The sequence below is a fragment of the Entelurus aequoreus genome, linkage group LG23 (assembly GCF_033978785.1).
Source record: "Entelurus aequoreus isolate RoL-2023_Sb linkage group LG23, RoL_Eaeq_v1.1, whole genome shotgun sequence".
Taxonomy (NCBI): domain Eukaryota; kingdom Metazoa; phylum Chordata; class Actinopteri; order Syngnathiformes; family Syngnathidae; genus Entelurus; species Entelurus aequoreus.
The window spans coordinates 29,886,080-29,907,125 of NC_084753.1; the positions used below are offsets into that span (position 1 = coordinate 29,886,080).

The following is a 21,046-nucleotide window of genomic DNA, read 5'->3' on the forward strand; positions in this document are numbered from 1 at the left end:
AAGAGTGTATGAATAAGAGTATATGAATAAGAGTGTATGAATAAGAGTGTATGAATAAGAGTGGATGACTAAGAGTGTATGAATAAGAGTATATGAATAAGAGTGGATGAATAAGAGTGTATGAATAAGAGTGTATGAATAAGAGTGGATGACTAAGAGTGTATGAATAAGAGTGTATGAATAAGAGTGGATGACTAAGAGTATATGAATAAGAGTGGATGACTAAGAGTGGATGAATAAGAGTATATGAATAAGAGTGGATGACTAAGAGTATATGAATAAGAGTGGATGACTAAGAGTGGATGAATAAGAGTGTATGAATAAGAGTGTATGAATAAGAGTGGATGACTAAGAGTGTATGAATAAGATTTATTCATGTATTTTATTATATAAAAATGGGAGCCATTACCTCCCTGCTTGGCACTCAGCATCAAGGGTTGGAATTGGGGGTTGAATCACCAAAATGATTCCCGGGCGCGGCCACCGCTGCTGCTCACTGCTCCCCTCACCTCCCTGGGGGTGATCAAGGGTGATGGTTCAAATGCAGAGAATAATTTCGCCACACCTAGTGTGTGTGTGTGTGACAATCATTGGCACTTTAACTGAACTTTTAATGATGTTATTCATATTATTCAGATTGAAAAGCTTAAGGGGCCGCATGTGGCCCCCGGACGTTCATTTGCCCAGGTCTGTGCTAAGGTGATCTCTAGAAGTGGTCCACACTCCATGTCAGTAGGTGGCGGTAATGCACACCAGAAGGTTGCTTGCCAACCTGCTATAAAAACAAAAGAAGAAGAAGATCCACACTTCCGGGTGGTGATGACGTCGCGTCGTGACGTCATATTTCAAAATGGCAGAGCCCGCGGAAAGACCCCCTGGAGTCGACTCCATTTCCCAAGAAAAGATGTCAACAGCGCGACTTGTAACAATTATAAGGCCGAGGAGGGTTATTTGAACACACACCATTCAATTATTATAAATGAAAGTCACGTTTTTTAACCGCTCCGGTCTCGTCCCAGCGGAAGTGACGCTAGCACGTCATCAGAATACAACAGGTTGCTAACTAACACGCCTCCTATCATGTCAGCGCTGTTATTTGTTCCAATGTCATTCATTCCTTCTCATTTAGATCAACACGACGAGAGAGACATTCTGCCGCTAGACAAAGGTCACCGAGCAGCGACGAAGTTTGCATTTTCGGTAGGTGAGTGTTCAATTGTCCTCCGAGAAAAGTTGCATGAAGTCATTCTATTACACAGGTGAAAGTCATACACACATAATATGCTGGAAAAGTCCATTCATGTCAGCAATTAACTTCAAATGTCAAACTCATTTGTGATGTTAAAGGGAAAACAATACTTAACTGTGCTTAAATGTATTTATATTAATCAAATGTGAATTATGCTGTATAATAGACTGTATTTATGTTATTGACATGTGAATAATGCTGTATAATCAGTGTTGGGACTAACGCGTTACAAAGTAACTAGTAGTCTAACGCGTTATTTTTTATATTCAGTAACTCAGTTACCGTTACTACATGATGCGTTACTGCGTTATTTTATGTCATTTCTTATGTAGTATCGGCTAAAAACAGAAGATCTGAGTGTGTTTTATTGGAGAGTTGCAGTGTCGTCCTTCTGAATGATTCCCGGGCGCGGCGCCGCTGCTGCCCACTGCTCCCCAAGGGGATGGGTCAAATAAAGAGGACAAATTTCACCACGCCTAGTGTGTGTGTGTGACAATCATTGGTACTTTAACTTTAACTTAACTTAATTCTTCCTGTGTCACAACGGGGACAAGAGAAGAGGCGCTGTGTGTGTGTGTGTGTGTGTGTTTGTGTGTGTGTGTGTGTGTGTGTGTGTGTGTGTGTGTGTGTGTGTGTGTGTGGGTGTGGAGAGGGGTTGGGGGGGGGGGGCGTGTCTGTGTTTACTTACAAGACATCATGGTGGAGCTGAAGCCGAGTTTCTTAACATGGAGATATTCTAGACTGACCATGTGTCTTCTTTTGCGGGGCTGTCCGGGCGGAGTTTCTTAAATGCCTCAAATGTCCGGCAGGGTTGCGTATATTTTCAATGTACGTTCAGGGTTAAGATGGGGTTAAAAACAAAACTAATTGTGCACACGCAGCAGCATTCGTGAGGGAGGGACAGAGAGAGCGAGGGAGTGGATTGATTGATTGAGACTTTTATTAATAGATTGCACAGTACAGTACATATTCCGTACAATTGACCACTAAATGGTAACACCCGAATAAGTTTTTCAACTTGTTTAAATCGGGGTCCACATTAATCAATTTATTTCAAACTGTCATTGCTCAAAACATAATATTGAATCAAAATCAATCTTATTATGAATTATTGACCTATCCAAGGTTCCCATTACTTCACATCAAATATTCCACTTTGAAAAATATTTTTGGTGGAAGATTTTGCATATTTTGTGTGTTTGCCATTAAAAACATAGTTTTGTTTGACAAAAAAGGCGGAAAACAAACAGACAAAAAAACAACATAACTAAAACATTTTGAAATGAGGGATAGATCTGAAGTTGATGTAGACTCCAGAGATTTAAGCGTTAAATATAAAATGTTTGTATGCCCTGGCACACCATTATCATAATTTCATGACCCAAGCAAAACACTTTTTACACTTTTATACTGAAATAAATACACCTACAACTTATTCAATAAAAACATAGAAAAAACTACCAGCAGCGGTAAAGTTTAGATCCATGAAGGAAAGAAGAAAGTGAATGAATGTTTATAACTGAATACATTTACATATGTATACAAATTTGTTTTCTTTCTTTATTATTTTTTTTAATGAATTAAGTAACGTTTATGACAACCTTTTTCCAAAACACAATATATAATGTGAGATATAACAGGATAATGCATACGTTTATCTTTTTTGTTGTCAAAACGCTTACCAAAAAGTGGGACCCCAAAAATTTACTGTAGGACCCCATTTTTATGACTTGATGGGGTCCCTGGGACCCCATTTTGAAAATTCCTAGCGCTGATCAACAGATTGTATTATTCTCCAGTGCAATAACAGTACTTAAATGAAGGCTTAAAGGGCATTAATGGTAGCTTTAAAAAAAGAAGAAGAAAAAAACAAGTAACTAAATAGTTACTTTTCACAATAACGCATTACTTTTTGGTGTAAGTAACTGAGTTAGTAACTGAGTTGCTTTTGAAATAAAGTAACTAGTAACTGTAACTAGTTACTGGTTTTCAGTAACTAACCCAACACTGTGTATAATAGACTGTATTTATATTATTCACAAGTGAATAATGCTGTATAATAGACTGTATTTATATTATTCACATGTAAAAAATACCTTAGTGTTTATTTTTATTGTGAGCGAACTGTGGTGCTGAATTTCCCCGAGGGATCAATAAAGTACTTTCTATTCTATTCTATTCTATTCTAAAAACATCCAAATCCATTGCTATTCTTTATATAAAGTAAGACACATGCTGAATAAGAAATATCTGCACATGATTCCTTGAGTAATTCGATTACAAAATACATTCGAGGAATTGTTGCTGCCTCGAGGTGTCGTACATTTTTTTTTTTACTGGTTCACTAAACAGTAGTCAAAGCTCACGTTTCGCACAGACTGTTTAGGTGTTGCACAGCGTGTTTACGTCACAGATCATCCCCCCCTTGCACTGCACGACACCGCTCTTTTAAGTACGCTCGAGTTTAGAAAACGTTTAAACGGCACCGTATGATAATCATCAAAAACGCACGAGAGACAAGAACTTTGTTTATGCGGTCACACCACACAGCACATAGGGCTGTGAGCGCACCTGTTTTTATTAGCACATACACATTTTTAGCTGTGCGTGTCAGCCTTCAATAATGAAAACAGGCGTTTAGGAAATAAGACGATTAGGCCAACCACAATAATTGAGGGCACATCTTAACGTGTATAATTAAACAAAATTATGATTTATTCGATTAATCGATCGGGATATTCGATAGAATACTCGATTACTAAAATATTCGATAGCTGCAGCTGTAGTTATATTATTCTTTTATTTTTCCATATCTAACATACTGTGTTGAACTTTGGGGAAATGTTTATAGAACAAACACAGGCTCAATAATTCAACTTGAAAAAAGGGTCATTAGAATAATACACAAGGCTGGCTACGATGAACCTACCAATCCATTATTCGTAAGTTCTAATGTAGAGGTGTCAAACTCATTTTAGATCGGGGGCCACATGGACAAAAATCTACTCCCAAGTGGGCCGGACTGGTAAAATCAAGGCACGATAACTTAAAAATAAAGACAACTTCAGATTGTTAGTTTTTTTCTTTGTTAAAAATAGAGCAAGCACATTCTGAAAATGTACAAATCATAATGTTTTTTTTTTTTTTTTTTACACTTACATGTTGCGGTTAATAGTATTCTACCTTTATTTGTCGATATGTATACTTTCTGATTAAATGATGTGATAATGTTCATCAGTCAACTCATTGGTGTTCATTTTTAATCTATTAAGATCAAATAATAATATGTTATTTAAATGGAGGCTTCTCACATGATGAGATAACTTCTGGAAATGACTGGCTCATAAGGGTCAAAGGTATAAATGTGTGTGTCCAAGTTAAAGGAAAAGGCAGGCTGTCTTCTTCTAATGGATTTATTACAATCTTTACAAGCTGGGTAACGTTTGCTGTGGTCTGGAACAACATGGCGCACAAACAACTATCAGAAATGCAGCCAATATTACGTACAGATAATGTGTCATGAGACATGCAAATATAAATGAAATGCACAGAGGACATAAGTAAAGGAAATTAAATGAGCTCAAATATTCCTACAAACGAGTCATAATGATGCAATATGTACATACAGCTAGCTTAAATAGCATGTTAGCATTGATTAGCTTGCAGTCATGCTCTGACCAAATATGCCTGATTAGCACTCCAACAAGTCAATAACATCAACAAAGCTCACCTTTTGTGCATTCGCGCACAGCGTAGAACGTTTGGTGGACAAAATGAGACAAAGAAGAAGTGGCATAAAACACGTCTTTCTGTGGCAGCGTCGGAGAAAGTTGTACATGTAAACAAACAACAATGAGTTCAAGGATCGCTGAAATTAGTAGGACAAAACAGTGCTTGCTAAATCCTCTCATCAGTGAAGCATGTTTAACATAAACAGTGGGACTTCTAACAATTAGGAAGGTTTGTGTCATGTTTGTTCTCCTACAGAAAATATATTGAAATAAAAATGTTCTTCATCTTTTTCCATATTCACACATCTCTGAAAGAGGTCCAGGGAGCCACGAGGGCGGTGCTAAAGAGACGCGGGTTGCTGACCCCCGGCCTACACCCTAGACTGGCCGCCAGTTCATCGCAGGACACATGAAAAAGCCTTCGCCCTCAAATCAGAGAAGTATTCATTTACTCTAACATGATTTTTATTCAGTTCAATGCATTTATTGTCATTGTCATAGTGAATAACACACACACTGCATAGTAACCATGTATCAAAAATGCGTTAGGTGGTGCAATCCTGACCCATGAAACGCGTAAACACAAAGGGTGCCACGAACGATGCACAAAATTCACAGTCTGGTATGGATCGGTACTTGAGCGGCGCCGTTCGATACATTTTTTCAATACCCAAAAGAGGGAAATGTTCATGCCTTTTTTTTAACTTGTAGTTTATTGAAATTGTCGTTGTCCACGACAGAAAACGGTCGGCAAGGCGAGTTTATTTACAGAGCACAGTTCGTACTACAGGCAGGCCAGTCTAGTACCCGCACTCTTTTACTACGAAGCCACGCTGTTGTAACACGTGCAGAATGTGGCTCGGCGATATCTTACTGAAATAAGCAGGGGCGGCCATGAAAAAGACGTCGCTTGGATGGCAACTTTTGTTGCTCCAAAACCTGTATGTACCTTTCAGCATTAATGGTGCCTTCACAAACGTGTAAGTTACCCACTAATACACCCCCATATCATCAATCTTTATTGCAGACCTTAAGATCCATTTAAACATATAAAAACAGAATATAATACATTAAAAAACAAAACAATAAAAACATACATTAAAAACAAAACAAAACAAGTTTTCCATACAATTACAGACGCTGGGTTTTCAACTTTGCGCCTAGAACAATCCGGATGGTTCTTTTCCTCTTTGGACCGGAGGACACGACGTCCACAGTTTCCAAAAACAATTTGAAATGTGGACTTGTCAGACCACAGAACACTTTTCCAGTTTGCATCAGTACATCTTAGATGAGCTCGGGCCGAGCGAAGCCGGCGGCGTTTCTGGGTGTTGTTGATAAATGGCATTCGCTTTGCATTGTAGAGTTTTAACTTGCACTTACAGATGTAGCGACCAACTGTAGTTACTGACAGTGGTTTTCTGAAGTGTTCCTGAGTCCATGTGGTGATATCCTTTACACGCTGATGTCGCTTTTTGATGCAGTACCAACACAAATACAACTTTGAAACTACGTGCTTTCTGAGAAGATTACCGTAGTAACTAGTATATCATGCAAAAGCGCAGATTCCAACCAATCAGTCCATCTTAGATGAGCTCAGGCCGAGCGAAGCCAGCGGCGTTTCTGGGTGTTGTTGCATTTATCAACAACACCCAGAAACGCAGAGTTTTGAGGACGAAAATGAATTGATACCATTTTAGAATAAGGCTGTAACATAGCAAAATGTGGCAAAAAATGAAGCGCTGTGAATACTTTCCGGATGCAGTGTACAGTATAAAGGGCAGATCAATAGAAGTGATAATTAGACGTTGCAGTTCATGGGTGGGATGTGAGAGAGGGTCACTGCCTGAGGATGCAGACGAGCTGTTGGCAAGTTGTCCTGGCACGTATAGACCTGTTCCTTCTACCTGAGGGCCGCAGGTGAGGAGCAGGGTGTTGTTGGTCACGCAGGATGCTGTGCACTCGCCTCAGACAGCAGGTAGTGTAGACTGTGCCCATCTCTGGAAGACTTGATTTTTTTTCAGCTGTTTTAATCACCGATTAGAGAGTCTGCTGTCATGGCACACTTATAAAAGCTCACTCTTACACTAGGAAGTGGAGTCATTCATTGCGCTTTACCTGACACATGAAACGTGACAAATACGATCGCTGAGATGAAACGGATCAGGCCCGTGAACAGGTTCTATCCGGATGAATTTGCTAAGTATACAAATGAGCTGAAATTTTTCTATGAAAGAAACTGCTGTTTTAAATGTGTCCACTAGATGTGGCAATGGCAATTCTTTGTATCTTTGTAGATGATGCTACATACAGTATGTACAAAAAAAATAAAACACATGATGTTAGTGCAACAGTCGAAGAAAATTAGCAAACTACATAAATAACATCCTGTAATTTGATTTTGATTTTTTTTTTTTTATCTTGTTAGATTGAAAATGAACACCAATGAGTTGACTGATGAACATTATCACGTCATTTATTCAGAAAGTATAAATAACGACAATTAAAGGTAGAACACTATTAACTGCAACATGTAAGTGTAAAAAAACAACATGATTTGTTTATTTTTGAGAAATTCTATTTTTAAACAAAGAAAACAATCTGAAGTTGTCTTTATTTTTAAGTTATCGTGCCGTGATTTTACCAGTCCGGCCCACTTGGGAGTAGATTTTTCTCAATGTGGCCCCCGATCTAAAATGAGTTTGACACCTCTGGCCTAGATAAATTGGTAAACATCCTCACAAATATTGATATAAAGCATTACCGTATTTTCCGGACTAGAGGGCACACCGGATTATAAGGAGCACTGCCGATGAATGGTCTATTTTTGATCTTTTTTTCATATATAAGGCGCACCGGATTATAAGGCGCATTAAAGGAGTCATAATATATATATTTTTTTCTAAATGTAAAAGACTTCCTTGGGGTCTACATAACATGTAATGGTGGTTCTTTGCTCAAAATGTTGCATAGATGATGTTTTACACATCATCTTCAAGCCGCTTCCGGGTGCGCCGTTTTGTGGGCGGTCTTATTTACGTGGCTCACCTTCGGCAGCGTCTTCTCCCCGTCATCTTTGTTGTGAAGTGTCAAAAGATGGAGCTAACTGTTTTAATGACATTCAGACTTTACTTCAATCAATAACGGAGCAGCATCTCCTCATCCAGAAACAACAACACCAGAAATGTGTCCCGTGAAAAACCGTCCGACCAGAACTCTAGTAACTAAAGTTCCTTGGGTGAATAATGGTAACTCACTACACCGGTATGTTTTAGGGCTTTCATGGCGAGTTTACTGACTGAAATAAGTAATAACTTTACACTGCTTTTTATTAGAAATGGCAACAGCAGAGGATGGATGTCCCATAACAAGAAGGTGGAGAAAAAGAAGAAGCTTATCGACTACGGTGTCGGCACGGACTACAAAGGCGGACCTGCACAAATTTTCAGGTACCAGAAGGTAAGAAAAGTTTCTTTTGCATAATATTGCGAAACAAAACACCAGAAAATATGTCTTACCTTATACACACACCATAATAATACTCCTATGTTGAAGCACAGTACAATCCATCAAGCGGTGCAGTTTCATAGCTGACCAAAGTCCTACTAAAACATTTTGATAGATTTTTGAGCGCCGTGTGTAATGTTCTATATTTTCAAGGGAGCATATACAATGTTGGTGTTGTTTACTTGAGTCATATTGCGGTCTACACGAAATCAAATCAAATCAATAATGGAGCAGCATCTCCTCATCCGGAAACAACCACACCGGAAATGTGTCCCGTGAAAAACGGACTTGCTTCAGCAGCACAATTCTGGTGCTGTAGTTGTAGGAGATGTCTCAAAACGTCATCAGGAGTCCCGACTAAACCCGTAAATGTAAGAAAATGCATTTTTTAAGAAAAACATTTTTTGCTAAAATGTCGTAAGGGGGGACCCTGTCGTAAAAATTCCAAAAAACGGACTTGCTTCAGCAGCACAATTCTGGTGCTGTAGTTGTAGGAGATGTCTCAAAACGTCATCAGGAGTCCCGACTAAACCCGAAAATGGAAGAAATTAGAAGAAAATGCATATTTTACGTAAAAAAAATATTTTGCAAAATGTCGTAAAAAAAATTCAAAAAAACGGACTTGCTTCAGCAGCACAATTCTGGTGCTGTAGTTGTAGGAGATGTCTCAAAACGTCATCAGGAGTCCCGACTAAACCCGTAAATGTAAGAAAATGTAAGAAAATGCATTTTTTACGAAAAACATTTTTTGCTAAAATGTCGTAAAGGGGGGACCCTGTCGTAAAAATGCCAAAAAACGGACTTGCTTCAGCAGTACAATTCTGGTGCTATAGTTGTAGGAGATGTCTCAAAACGTCATCAGGAGTCCCTACAAAACCTAAAAATGGCATGAAATGCTTTTTTTGGGAAAACTTTTTTTTTACAAAAAAAAATTCAAAAAACAGACGTGCTGTAGTTGTAGGAGATGTCTCAAAACCTCATCAGGAGTCCCGACTAAACCCGTAAATGTAAGAAAATGCATTTTTTACGAAAAACATTTTTTGCTAAAATGTCGTAAGGGGGGACCCTGTCGTAAAAATTCCAAAAAACGGACTTGCTTCAGCGGCACAATTCTGGTGCTGTAGTTGTAGGAGATGTCTCAAAACGTCATCAGGAGTCCCGACTAAACCCGTAAATGTAAGAAAATGTAAGAAAATGCATTTTTTACGAAAAACATTTTTTGCTAAAATGTCGTAAGGGGGGACCCTGTCGTAAAAATTCCAAAAAACTGACTTGCTTCAGCAGTACAATTCTGGTGCTGTAGTTGTAGGAGATGTCTCAAAACGTCATCAGGAGTCCCTACAAAACCTAAAAATGGCATAAAATGCTTTTTTTGGGAAAACTTTTTTTTTACAAAAAAAAATTCAAAAAACAGACTTGCTTCAGCAGCACAATTCTGGTGCTGTAGTTGTAGGAGATGTCTCAAAACGTCATCAGGAGTCCCGACTAAACCCGTAAATGTAAGAAAATGTAAGAAAATGCATTTTTTACGAAAAACATTTTTTACTAAAATGTCGTAAGGGGGGACCCTGTCGTAAAAATGCCAAAAAACGGACTTGCTTCAGCAGTACAATTCTGGTGCTGTAGTTGTAGGAGATGTCTCAAAACGTCATCAGGAGTCCCTACAAAACCTAAAAATGGCATAAAATGCTTTTTTTGGGCAAACTTTTATTTTACAAAAAAAAATTCAAAAAACAGACTTGCTTCAGCAGCACAATTCTGGTGCTGTAGTTGTAGGAGATGTCTCAAAACGTCATCAGGAGTCCCGACTAAACCCGTAAATGTAAGAAAATGTAAGAAAATGCGTTTTTTACGAAAAACATTTTTTGCTAAAATGTCGTAAGGGGGGACCCTGTCGTAAAAATGCCAAAAAACCGACTTGCTTCAGCAGCACAATTCTGGTGCTGTAGTTGTAGGAGATGTTTCAAAACGTCATCAGGAGTCCCGACTAAACCCGTAAATGTAAGAAAATGCATTTTTTACGAAAAACATTTTTTGCTAAAATGTCGTAAGGGGGGACCCTGTCGTAAAAATGCCAAAAAACCGACTTGCTTCAGCAGTACAATTCTGGTGCTGTAGTTGTAGGAGATGTCTCAAAACGTCATCAGGAGTCCCTACAAAACCTAAAAATGGCATAAAATGCTTTTTTTGGGAAAACTTTTTTTTTATAAAAAAAAATTCAAAAAACAGACTTGCTTCAGCAGCACAATTCTGGTGCTGTAGTTGTAGGAGATGTCTCAAAACGTCATCAGGAGTCCCGACTAAACCCGTAAATGTAAGAAAATGTAAGAAAATGCATTTTTGAAGAAAAATTTTTTTTGCTAAAATGTCGTAAGAGGGGACCCTGTCGTAAAAATTCCAAAAAACGGACTTGCTTCAGCAGCACAATTCTGGTGCTGTAGTTGTAGGAGATGTCTCAAAACGTCATCAGGAGTCCCGACTAAACCCGAAAATGGAAGAAATTAGAAGAAAATGCATATTTTACGGGAAAAAAATATTTTGCAAAATGTCGTAAAAAAAATTCAAAAAAACGGACTTGCTTCAGCAGCACAATTCTGCTGCTGTAGTTGTAGGAGATGTCTCAAAACGTCATCAGGAGTCCCGACTAAACCCGTAAATGTAAGAAAATGTAAGAAAATGCATTTTTTACGAAAAACATTTTTTGCTAAAATGTCGTAAGGGGGGACCCTGTCGTAAAAATTCCAAAAAACTGACTTGCTTCAGCAGCACAATTCTGGTGCTGTAGTTGTAGGAGATGTCTCAAAACGTCATCAGGAGTCCCTACAAAACCTAAAAATGGCATAAAATGCTTTTTTTGGGAAAACTTTTTTTTTACAAAAAAAAATTCCAAAAAACGGACATGCTTCAGCAGCACAATTCTGGTGCTGTAGTTGTAGGAGATGTCTCAAAACGTCATCAGGAGTCCCGACTAAACCTGTAAATGTAAGAAAATGTAAGAAAATGCATTTTTTACGAAAAACATTTTTTGCTAAAATGTCGTAAGGGGGGACCCTGTCGTAAAAATTCCAAAAAACGGACTTGCTTCAGCAGCACAATTCTGGTGCTGTAGTTGTAGGAGATGTCTCAAAACGTCATCCGGAGTCCCTACAAAACCTAAAAATGGCACAAAATGCTTTTTTTGGGAAAACTTTTTTTTTACAAAAAAAAATTCAAAAAACAGACTTGCTTCAGCAGCACAATTCTGGTGCTGTAGTTGTAGGAGATGTCTCAAAACGTCATCAGGAGTCCCGACTAAACCCGTAAATGTAAGAAAAGGTAAGAAAATGCATTTTTTACGAAAAACATTTTTTGCTAAAATGTCGTAAGGGGGGACCCTGTCGTAAAAATGCCAAAAAACGGACTTGCTTCAGCAGTACAATTCTGGTGCTGTAGTTGTAGGAGATGTCTCAAAACGTCATCAGGAGTCCCTACAAAACCTAAAAATGGCATAAAATGCTTTTTTTGGGAAAACTTTTTTTTTACAAAAAAAAAAAGCCAAAAAACGTACTTGCTTCAGCAGCACAATTCTGGTGCTGTAGTTGTAGGAGATGTCTCAAAACGTCATCAGGAGTCCCGACTAAACCCGGAAATGTAAGAAAATGTAAGAAAATGCATTTTTTAAGAAAAACATTTTTTGCTAAAATGTCGTAAGGGGGGACCCTGTCGTAAAAATGCCAAAAAAACGACTTGCTTCAGCAGTACAATTCTGGTGCTGTAGTTGTAGGAGATGTCTCAAAACGTCATCAGGAGTCCCGACTAAACCTAAAAATGGCATAAAATGCTTTTTTTGGGAAAACTTTTTTTTTACAAAATTTTTTTCCAAAAAACGGACTTGCTTCAGCAGCACAATTCTGGTGCTGTAGTTGTAGGAGATGTCTCAAAACGTCATCAGGAGTCCCTACAAAACCTAAAAATGGCATAAAATGCTTTTTTTGGGCAAACTTTTTTTTTACAAAAAAAAATTCAAAAAACAGACTTGCTTCAGCAGCACAATTCTGGTGCTGTAGTTGTAGGAGATGTCTCAAAACGTCATCAGGAGTCCCGACTAAACCCGTAAATGTAAGAAAATGTAAGAAAATGCATTTTTTACGAAAAACATTTTTTGCTAAAATGTCGTAAGGGGGGACCCTGTCGTAAAAATGCCAAAAAACGGACTTGCTTCAGCAGTACAATTCTGGTGCTGTAGTTGTAGGAGATGTCTCAAAACGTCATCAGGAGTCCCTACAAAACCTAAAAATGGCATAAAATGCTTTTTTTGGGAAAACTTTTTTTTTACAAAAAAAAATTCCAAAAAACGGACTTGCTTCAGCAGCACAATTCTGGTGCTGTAGTTGTAGGAGATGTCTCAAAACGTCATCAGGAGTCCCGACTAAACCCGTAAATGTAAGAAAATGTAAGAAAATACATTTTTTACGAAAAACATTTTTTGCTAAAATGTCGTAAGGGGGGACCCTGTCGTAAAAATTCCAAAAAACTGACTTGCTTCAGCAGCACAATTCTGGTGCTGTAGTTGTAGGAGATGTCTCAAAACGTCATCAGGAGTCCCTACAAAACCTAAAAATGGCATAAAATGCTTTTTTTGGGAAAACTTTTTTTTTACAAAAAATTTTTTTTAAAAAACAGACTTGCTTCAGCAGCACAATTCTGGTGCTGTAGTTGTAGGAGATGTCTCAAAAGGTCATCAGGAGTCCCGACTAAACCCGTAAATGTAAGAAAATGCATTTTTTAAGAAAAACATTTTTTGCTAAAATGTCGTAAGGGGGGAGACCCTGTCGTAAAAATGCCAAAAAACGGACTTGCTTCAGCAGTACAATTCTGGTGCTGTAGTTGTAGGAGATGTCTCAAAACGTCATCAGGAGTCCCTACAAAACCTAAAAATGGCATAAAAGGCTTTTTTTGGGAAAACTTTTTTTTTACAAAAAAAAATTCCAAAAAACGGACTTGCTTCAGCAGCACAATTCTGGTGCTGTAGTTGTAGGAGATGTCTTAAAACGTCATCAGGAGTCCCGACTAAACCCGAAAATGTAAGAAAATGCATTTTTTAAGAAAAACATTTTTTGCTAAAATGTCGTAAGGGGGGACCCTGTCGTAAAAATGCCAAAAAACGGACTTGCTTCAGCAGTACAATTCTGGTGCTGTAGTTGTAGGAGATGTCTCAAAACGTCATCAGGAGTCCCTACAAAACCTAAAAATGGCATAAAATGCTTTTTTTGGGAAAAAAAATTTTTTACAAAAAAAAATTCCAAAAAACGGACTTGCTTCAGCAGCACAATTCTGGTGCTGTAGTTGTAGGAGATGTCTCAAAACGTCATCAGGAGTCCCGACTAAACCCGTAAATGTAAGAAAATGTAAGAAAATGCATTTTTTATGAAAAACATTTTTTGCTAAAATGTCGTAAGGGGGGACCCTGTCGTAAAAATGCCAAAAAACGGACTTGCTTCAGCAGTACAATTCTGGTGCTGTAGTTGTAGGAGATGTCTCAAAACGTCATCAGGAGTCCCTACAAAACCTAAAAATGGCATAAAATGCTTTTTTTGGGAAAAAAAATTTTTTACAAAAATTTTTTCCAAAAAACTGACTTGCTTCAGCAGCACAATTCTGGTGCTGTAGTTGTAGGAGATGTCTTAAAACGTCATCAGGAGTCCCTACAAAACCTAAAAATGGTATAAAATGCTTTTTTTGGGAAAACTTTTTTTTTACAAAAAAAATTTCAAAAAACAGACTTGCTTCAGCAGCACAATTCTGGTGCTGTAGTTGTAGGAGATGTCTCAAAACGTCATCAGGAGTCCCGACTAAACCCGTAAATGTAAGAAAATGTAAGAAAATGCATTTTTTACGAAAAACATTTTTTGCTAAAATGTCGTAAAAATGCCAAAAAACCGACTTGCTTCAGCAGTACAATTCTGGTGCTGTAGTTGTAGGAGATGTCTCAAAACGTCATCAGGAGTCCCTACAAAACCTAAAAATGGCATAAAATGCTTTTTTTGGGAAAACTTTTTTTTTATAAAATTTTTTTCAAAAAACAGACTTGCTTCAGCAGCACAATTCTGGTGCTGTAGTTGTAGGAGATGTCTCAAAACGTCATCAGGAGTCCCGACTAAACCCGTAACTGTAAGAAAATGCATTTTTTAAGAAAAACATTTTTTGCTAAAATGTCGTAAGGGGGGACCCTGTCGTAAAAATGCCAAAAAACGGACTTGCTTCAGCAGTACAATTCTGGTGCTGTAGTTGTAGGAGATGTCTCAAAACATCATCAGGAGTCCCTACAAAACCTAAAAATGGCATAAAATGCTTTTTTGGGGAAAACTTTTTTTTTACAAAAAAAATTTCAAAAAACAGACTTGCTTCAGCAGCACAATTCTGGTGCTGTAGTTGTAGGAGATGTCTCAAAATGTCATCAGGAGTCCCGACTAAACCCGTAAATGTAAGAAAATGTAAGAAAATGCATTTTTTAAGAAAAACATTTTTTGCTAAAATGTCGTAAGGGGGGACCCTGTCGTAAAAATTCCAAAAAACTGACTTGCTTCAGCAGCACAATTCTGGTGCTGTAGTTGTAGGAGATGTCTTAAAACGTCATCAGGAGTCCCTACAAAACCTAAAAATGGCATAAAATGCTTTTTTTGGGAAAACTTTTTTTTTACAAAAAAAAATTCAAAAAACAGACTGGCTTCAGCAGCACAATTCTGGTGCTGTAGTTGTAGGAGATGTCTCAAAACGTCATCAGGAGTCCCGACTAAACCCGTAAATGTAAGAAAATGTAAGAAAATGCATTTTTTACGAAAAACATTTTTTGCTAAAATGTCGTAAAAATGCCAAAAAACCGACTTGCTTCAGCAGTACAATTCTGGTGCTGTAGTTGTAGGAGATGTCTCAAAACGTCATCAGGAGTCCCTACAAAACCTAAAAATGGCATAAAATGCTTTTTTTGGGAAAACTTTTTTTTTACAAAAAAAAATTCAAAAAACAGACTTGCTTCAGCAGCACAATTCTGGTGCTGTAGTTGTAGGAGATGTCTCAAAACGTCATCAGGAGTCCCGACTAAACCCGTAAATGTAAGAAAATGTACGAAAATGCATTTTTTACGAAAAACATTTTTTGCTAAAATGTCGTAAGGGGGGACCCTGTCGTAAAAATGCCAAAAAACGGACTTGCTTCAGCAGTACAATTCTGGTGCTGTAGTTGTAGGAGATGTCTCAAAACGTCATCAGGAGTCCCTACAAAACCTAAAAATGGCATAAAATGCTTTTTTTGGGAAAACTTTTTTTTTACAAAAAAAAATTCAAAAATCAGACTTGCTTCAGCAGCACAATTCTGGTGCTGTAGTTGTAGGATATGTCTCAAAACGTCATCAGGAGTCCCGACTAAACCCGTAAATGTAAGAAAATGTAAGAAAATGCATTTTTTACGAAAAACATTTTTTGCTAAAATGTCGTAAGGGGGGACCCTGTCGTAAAAATGCCAAAAAACTGACTTGCTTCAGCAGCACAATTCTGGTGCTGTAGTTGTAGGAGATGTCTTAAAACGTCATCAGGAGACCCTACAAAACCTAAAAATGGCATAAAATGCTTTTTTTGGGAAAACTTTTTTTTTACAAAAATTTTTTCAAAAAACAGACTTGCTTCAGCAGCACAATTCTGGTGCTGTAGTTGTAGGAGATGTCTCAAAACGTCATCAGGAGTCCCGACTAAACCCGTAAATGTAAGAAAATGCATTTTTTACGAAAAACATTTTTTGCTAAAATGTCGTAAGGGGGGACCCTGTCGTAAAAATGCCAAAAAACGGACTTGCTTCAGCAGTACAATTCTGGTGCTGTAGTTGTAGGAGATGTCTCAAAACGTCATCAGGAGTCCCGACTAAACCCCTAAATGTAAGAAAATGCATTTTTTACGAAAAACATTTTTTGCTAAAATGTCGTAAGGGGGGATCCCCCCTGTCGTAAAAATGCCAAAAAACGGACTTGCTTCAGCAGTACAATTCTGGGGCTGTAGTTGTAGGAGATGTCTCAAAACGTCATCAGGAGTCCCTACAAAACCTAAAAATGGCATAAAATGCTTTTTTTGGGAAAACTTTTTTTTTACAAAAAAAAATTCAAAAATCAGACTTGCTTCAGCAGCACAATTCTGGTGCTGTAGTTGTAGGAGATGTCTCAAAACGTCATCAGGAGTCCCGACTAAACCCGTAAATGTAAGAAAATGTAAGAAAATGCATTTTTTACGAAAAACATTTTTGGCTAAAATGTCGTAAAAATGCCAAAAAACGGACTTGCTTCAGCAGTACAATTCTGGGGCTGTAGTTGTAGGAGATGTCTCAAAACGTCATCAGGAGTCCCTACAAAACCTAAAAATGGCATAAAATGCTTTTTTTGGGAAAACTTTTTTTTTACAAATTTTTTTTCCAAAAAACGGACATGCTTCAGCAGCACAATTCTGGTGCTGTAGTTGTAGGAGATGTCTCAAAACGTCATCAGGAGTCCCGACTAAACCCGTAAATGTAAGAAAATGTAAGAAAATGCATTTTTTACGAAAAACATTTTTTGCTAAAATGTCGTAAGGGGGGACCCTGTCGTAAAAATGCCAAAAAACGGACTTGCTTCAGCAGTACAATTCTGGTGCTGTAGTTGTAGGAGATGTCTCAAAACGTCATCAGGAGTCCCTACAAAACCTAAAAATGGCATAAAATGCTTTTTTTGGGAAAACTTTTTTTTTACAAATTTTTTTTCCAAAAAACGGACATGCTTCAGCAGCACAATTCTGGTGCTGTAGTTGTAGGAGATGTCTCAAAACGTCATCAGGAGTCCCGACTAAACCCGTAAATGTAAGAAAATGTAAGAAAATGCATTTTTTACGAAAAACATTTTTTGCTAAAATGTCGTAAGGGGGGACCCTGTCGTAAAAATGCCAAAAAACGGACTTGCTTCAGCAGTACAATTCTGGTGCTGTAGTTGTAGGAGATGTCTCAAAACGTCATCAGGAGTCCCTACAAAACCTAAAAATGGCATGAAATGCTTTTTTTGGGGAAACTTTTTTTTTACAAAAAAAAATTCAAAAATCAGACTTGCTTCAGCAGCACAATTCTGGTGCTGTAGTTGTAGGAGATGTCTCAAAACGTCATCAGGAGTCCCGACTAAACCCGTAAATGTAAGAAAATGTAAGAAAATCCATTTTTTACGAAAAACATTTTTTGCTAAAATGTCGTAAGGGGGGACCCTGTCGTAAAAATGCCAAAAAAACGACTTGCTTCAGCAGTACAATTCTGGTGCTGTAGTTGTAGGAGATGTCTCAAAACGTCATCAGGAGTCCCTACAAAACCTAAAAATGGCATAAAATGCTTTTTTTGGGAAAACTTTTTTTTTACAAAAAAAATTTCCAAAAAACGGACTTGCTTCAGCAGCACAATTCTGGTGCTGTAGTTGTAGGAGATGTCTCAAAACGTCATCAGGAGTCCCTACAAAACCTAAAAATGGCATAAAATGCTTTTTTTGGGAAAACTTTTTTTTTACAAAAAAAAATTCAAAAATCAGACTTGCTTCAGCAGCACAATTCTGGTGCTGTAGTTGTAGGAGATGTCTCAAAACGTCATCAGGAGTCCCGACTAAACCCCTAAATGTAAGAAAATTTAAGAAAATGCATTTTTTACGAAAAACATTTTTTGTTTAAACGTCGTAAGGGGGGACCCTGTCGTAAAAATGCCAAAAAACGGACTTGCTTCAGCAGTACAATTCTGGTGCTGTAGTTGTAGGAGATGTCTCAAAACGTAATCAAGAGTCCCTACAAAACCTAAAAATGGCATAAAATGCTTTTTTTGGGAAAACTTTTTTTTTATAAAAAATTTTTCAAAAAACAGACTTGCTTCAGCAGCACAATTCTGGTGCTGTAGTTGTAGGAGATGTCTCAAAACGTCATCAGGAGTCCCGACTAAACCCGTAAATGTAAGAAAATGCATTTTTTACGAAAAAGATTTTTTGCTAAAATGTCGTAAGGGGGGACCCTGTCGTAAAAATGCCAAAAAACTGACTTGCTTCAGCAGTACAATTCTGGTGCTGTAGTTGTAGGAGATGTCTCAAAACGTCATCAGGAGTCCCTACAAAACCTAAAAATGGCATGAAATGCTTTTTTTGGGAAAACTTTTTTTTTTACAAGAAAAAATTCAAAAAACAGACTGGCTTCAGCAGCACAATTCTGGTGCTGTAGTTGTAGGAGATGTCTCAAAACGTCATCAGGAGTCCCGACTAAACCCGTAAATGTAAGAAAATGTAAGAAAATGCATTTTTTACGAAAAACATGTTTTGCTAAAATGTCGTAAGGGGGGAACCCTGTCGTAAAAATGCCAAAAAACCGACTTGCTTCAGCAGTACAATTCTGGTGCTGTAGTTGTAGGAGATGTCTCAAAACGTCATCAGGAGTCCCTACAAAACCTAAAAATGGCATGAAATGCTTTTTTTGGGAAAACTTTTTTTTTACAAGAAAAAATTCAAAAAACAGACTGGCTTCAGCAGCACAATTCTGGTGCTGTAGTTGTAGGAGATGTCTCAAAACGTCATCAGGAGTCCCGACTAAACCCGTAAATGTAAGAAAATGTAAGAAAATGCATTTTTTACGAAAAACGTTTTTTGCTAAAATGTCGTAAGGGGGGACCCTGTCGTAAAAATGCCAAAAAACCGACTTGCTTCAGCAGTACAATTCTGGTGCTGTAGTTGTAGGAGATGTCTCAAAACGTCATCAGGAGTCCCTACAAAACCTAAAAATGGCATAAAATGCTTTTTTTGGGAAAACTTTTTTTTTACAAAATTTTTTTCCAAAAAACGGACATGCTTCAGCAGCACAATTCTGGTGCTGTAGTTGTAGGAGATGTCTCAAAACGTCATCAGGAGTCCCGACTAAACCCGTAAATGTAAGAAAATGCATTTTTTACGAAAAAGATTTTTTGCTAAAATGTCGTAAGGGGGGACCCTGTCGTAAAAATGCCAAAAAACGGACTTGCTTCAGCAGTACAATTCTGACGCTGTAGTTGTAGGAGATGTCTCAAAACGTCATCAGGAGTCCCTACAAAACCTAAAAATGGCATAAAATGCTTTTTTTGGGAAAACTTTTTTTTTACAAAAAAAAATTCAAAAATCAGACTTGCTTCAGCAGCACAATTCTGGTGCTGTAGTTGTAGGAGATGTCTTAAAACGTCATCAGGAGTCCCTACAAAACCTAAAAATGGCATAAAATGCTTTTTTTGGGAAAACTTTTTTTTACAAAAAAAAATTCAAAAAACAGACTTGATTCAGCAGCACAATTCTGGTGCTGTAGTTGTAGGAGATGTCTCAAAACGTCATCAGGAGTCCCGACTAAACCCGTAAATGTAAGAAAATGTAAGAAAATGTAAGAAAATGCATTTTTTACGAAAAACATTTTTTGCTAAAATGTCGTAAGGGGGGACCCTGTCGTAAAAATGCCAAAAAACGGACTTGCTTCAGCAGTACAATTCTGGTGCTGTAGTTGTAGGAGATGTCTCAAAACGTCATCAGGAGTCCCTACAAAACCTAAAAATGGCATAAAATGCTTTTTTTGGGAAAACTTTTTTTTTACAAAAAAAATTTCAAAAATCAGACTTGCTTCAGCAGCACAATTCTGGTGCTGTAGTTGTAGGAGATGTCTCAAAACGTCATCAGGAGTCCCGACTAAACCCCTAAATGTAAGAAAATGTAAGAAAATGCATTTTTTACGAAAAAGATTTTTTGCTAAAATGTCGTAAGGGGGGAGGGACCCTGTCGTAAAAAATCCAAAAAACTGACTTGCTTCAGCAGCACAATTCTGGTGCTGTAGTTGTAGGAGATGTCTTAAAACGTCATCAGGAGTCCCTACAAAACCTAAAAATGGCATAAAATGCTTTTTTTGGGAAAACTTTTTTTTTACAAAAAAAAATTCAAAAAACAGACTTGCTTCAGCAGCACAATTCTGGTGCTGTAGTTGTAGGAGATGTCTCAAAACGTCATCAGGAGTCCCGACTAAACCCGTAAATGTAAGAAAATGTAAGAAAATGCATTTTTTAAGAAAAACATTTTTTGCTAAAATGTCGTAAAAATGCCAAAAAACGGACTTGCTTCAGCAGTACAATTCTGGTGCTGTAGTTGTAGGAAATGTCTCAAAACGTCATCAGGAGTCCCTACAAAACCTAAAAATGGCATAAAATGCTTTTTTTGGGAAAACTTTTTTTTTACAAAAAAAAATTCCAAAAAACGGACTTGCTTCAGCAGCACAATTCTGGTGCTGTAGTTGTAGGAGATGTCTCAAAACGTCATCAGGAGTCCCGACTAAACCCGTAAATGTAAGAAAATGTAAGAAAATGCATTTTTTAAGAAAAACATTTTTTGCTAAAATGTCGTAAGGGGGGACCCTGTCGTAAAAATGCCAAAAAACGGACTTGCTTCAGCAGTACAATTCTGGTGCTGTAGTTGTAGGAGATGTCTCAAAACGTCATCAGGAGTCCCTACAAAACCTAAAAATGGCATAAAATGTTTTTTTTGGGAAAACTT

The 21,046-nt window shown here is 37.6% G+C and overlaps 1 long non-coding RNA gene across 2 annotated transcripts in view; it reads left to right on the plus strand.

The window, feature by feature from the left end:
- The first annotated feature begins 469 nt into the window (after positions 1 to 469).
- Positions 470 to 21,046, plus strand: part of LOC133641134 (uncharacterized) — a 185,490-nt gene continuing 164,913 nt past the window's right edge. Inside the window, exons 1-3 of one of the 2 annotated variants that reach the window (XR_009824258.1) lie at positions 470 to 1,055; positions 1,130 to 1,204; positions 5,296 to 8,439. This is a non-coding gene — a long non-coding RNA (uncharacterized LOC133641134). The remainder of the gene's footprint in view (positions 1,056 to 1,129; positions 1,205 to 5,295; positions 8,440 to 21,046) is intronic. The other variant, XR_009824257.1, reaches the window with a different exon arrangement.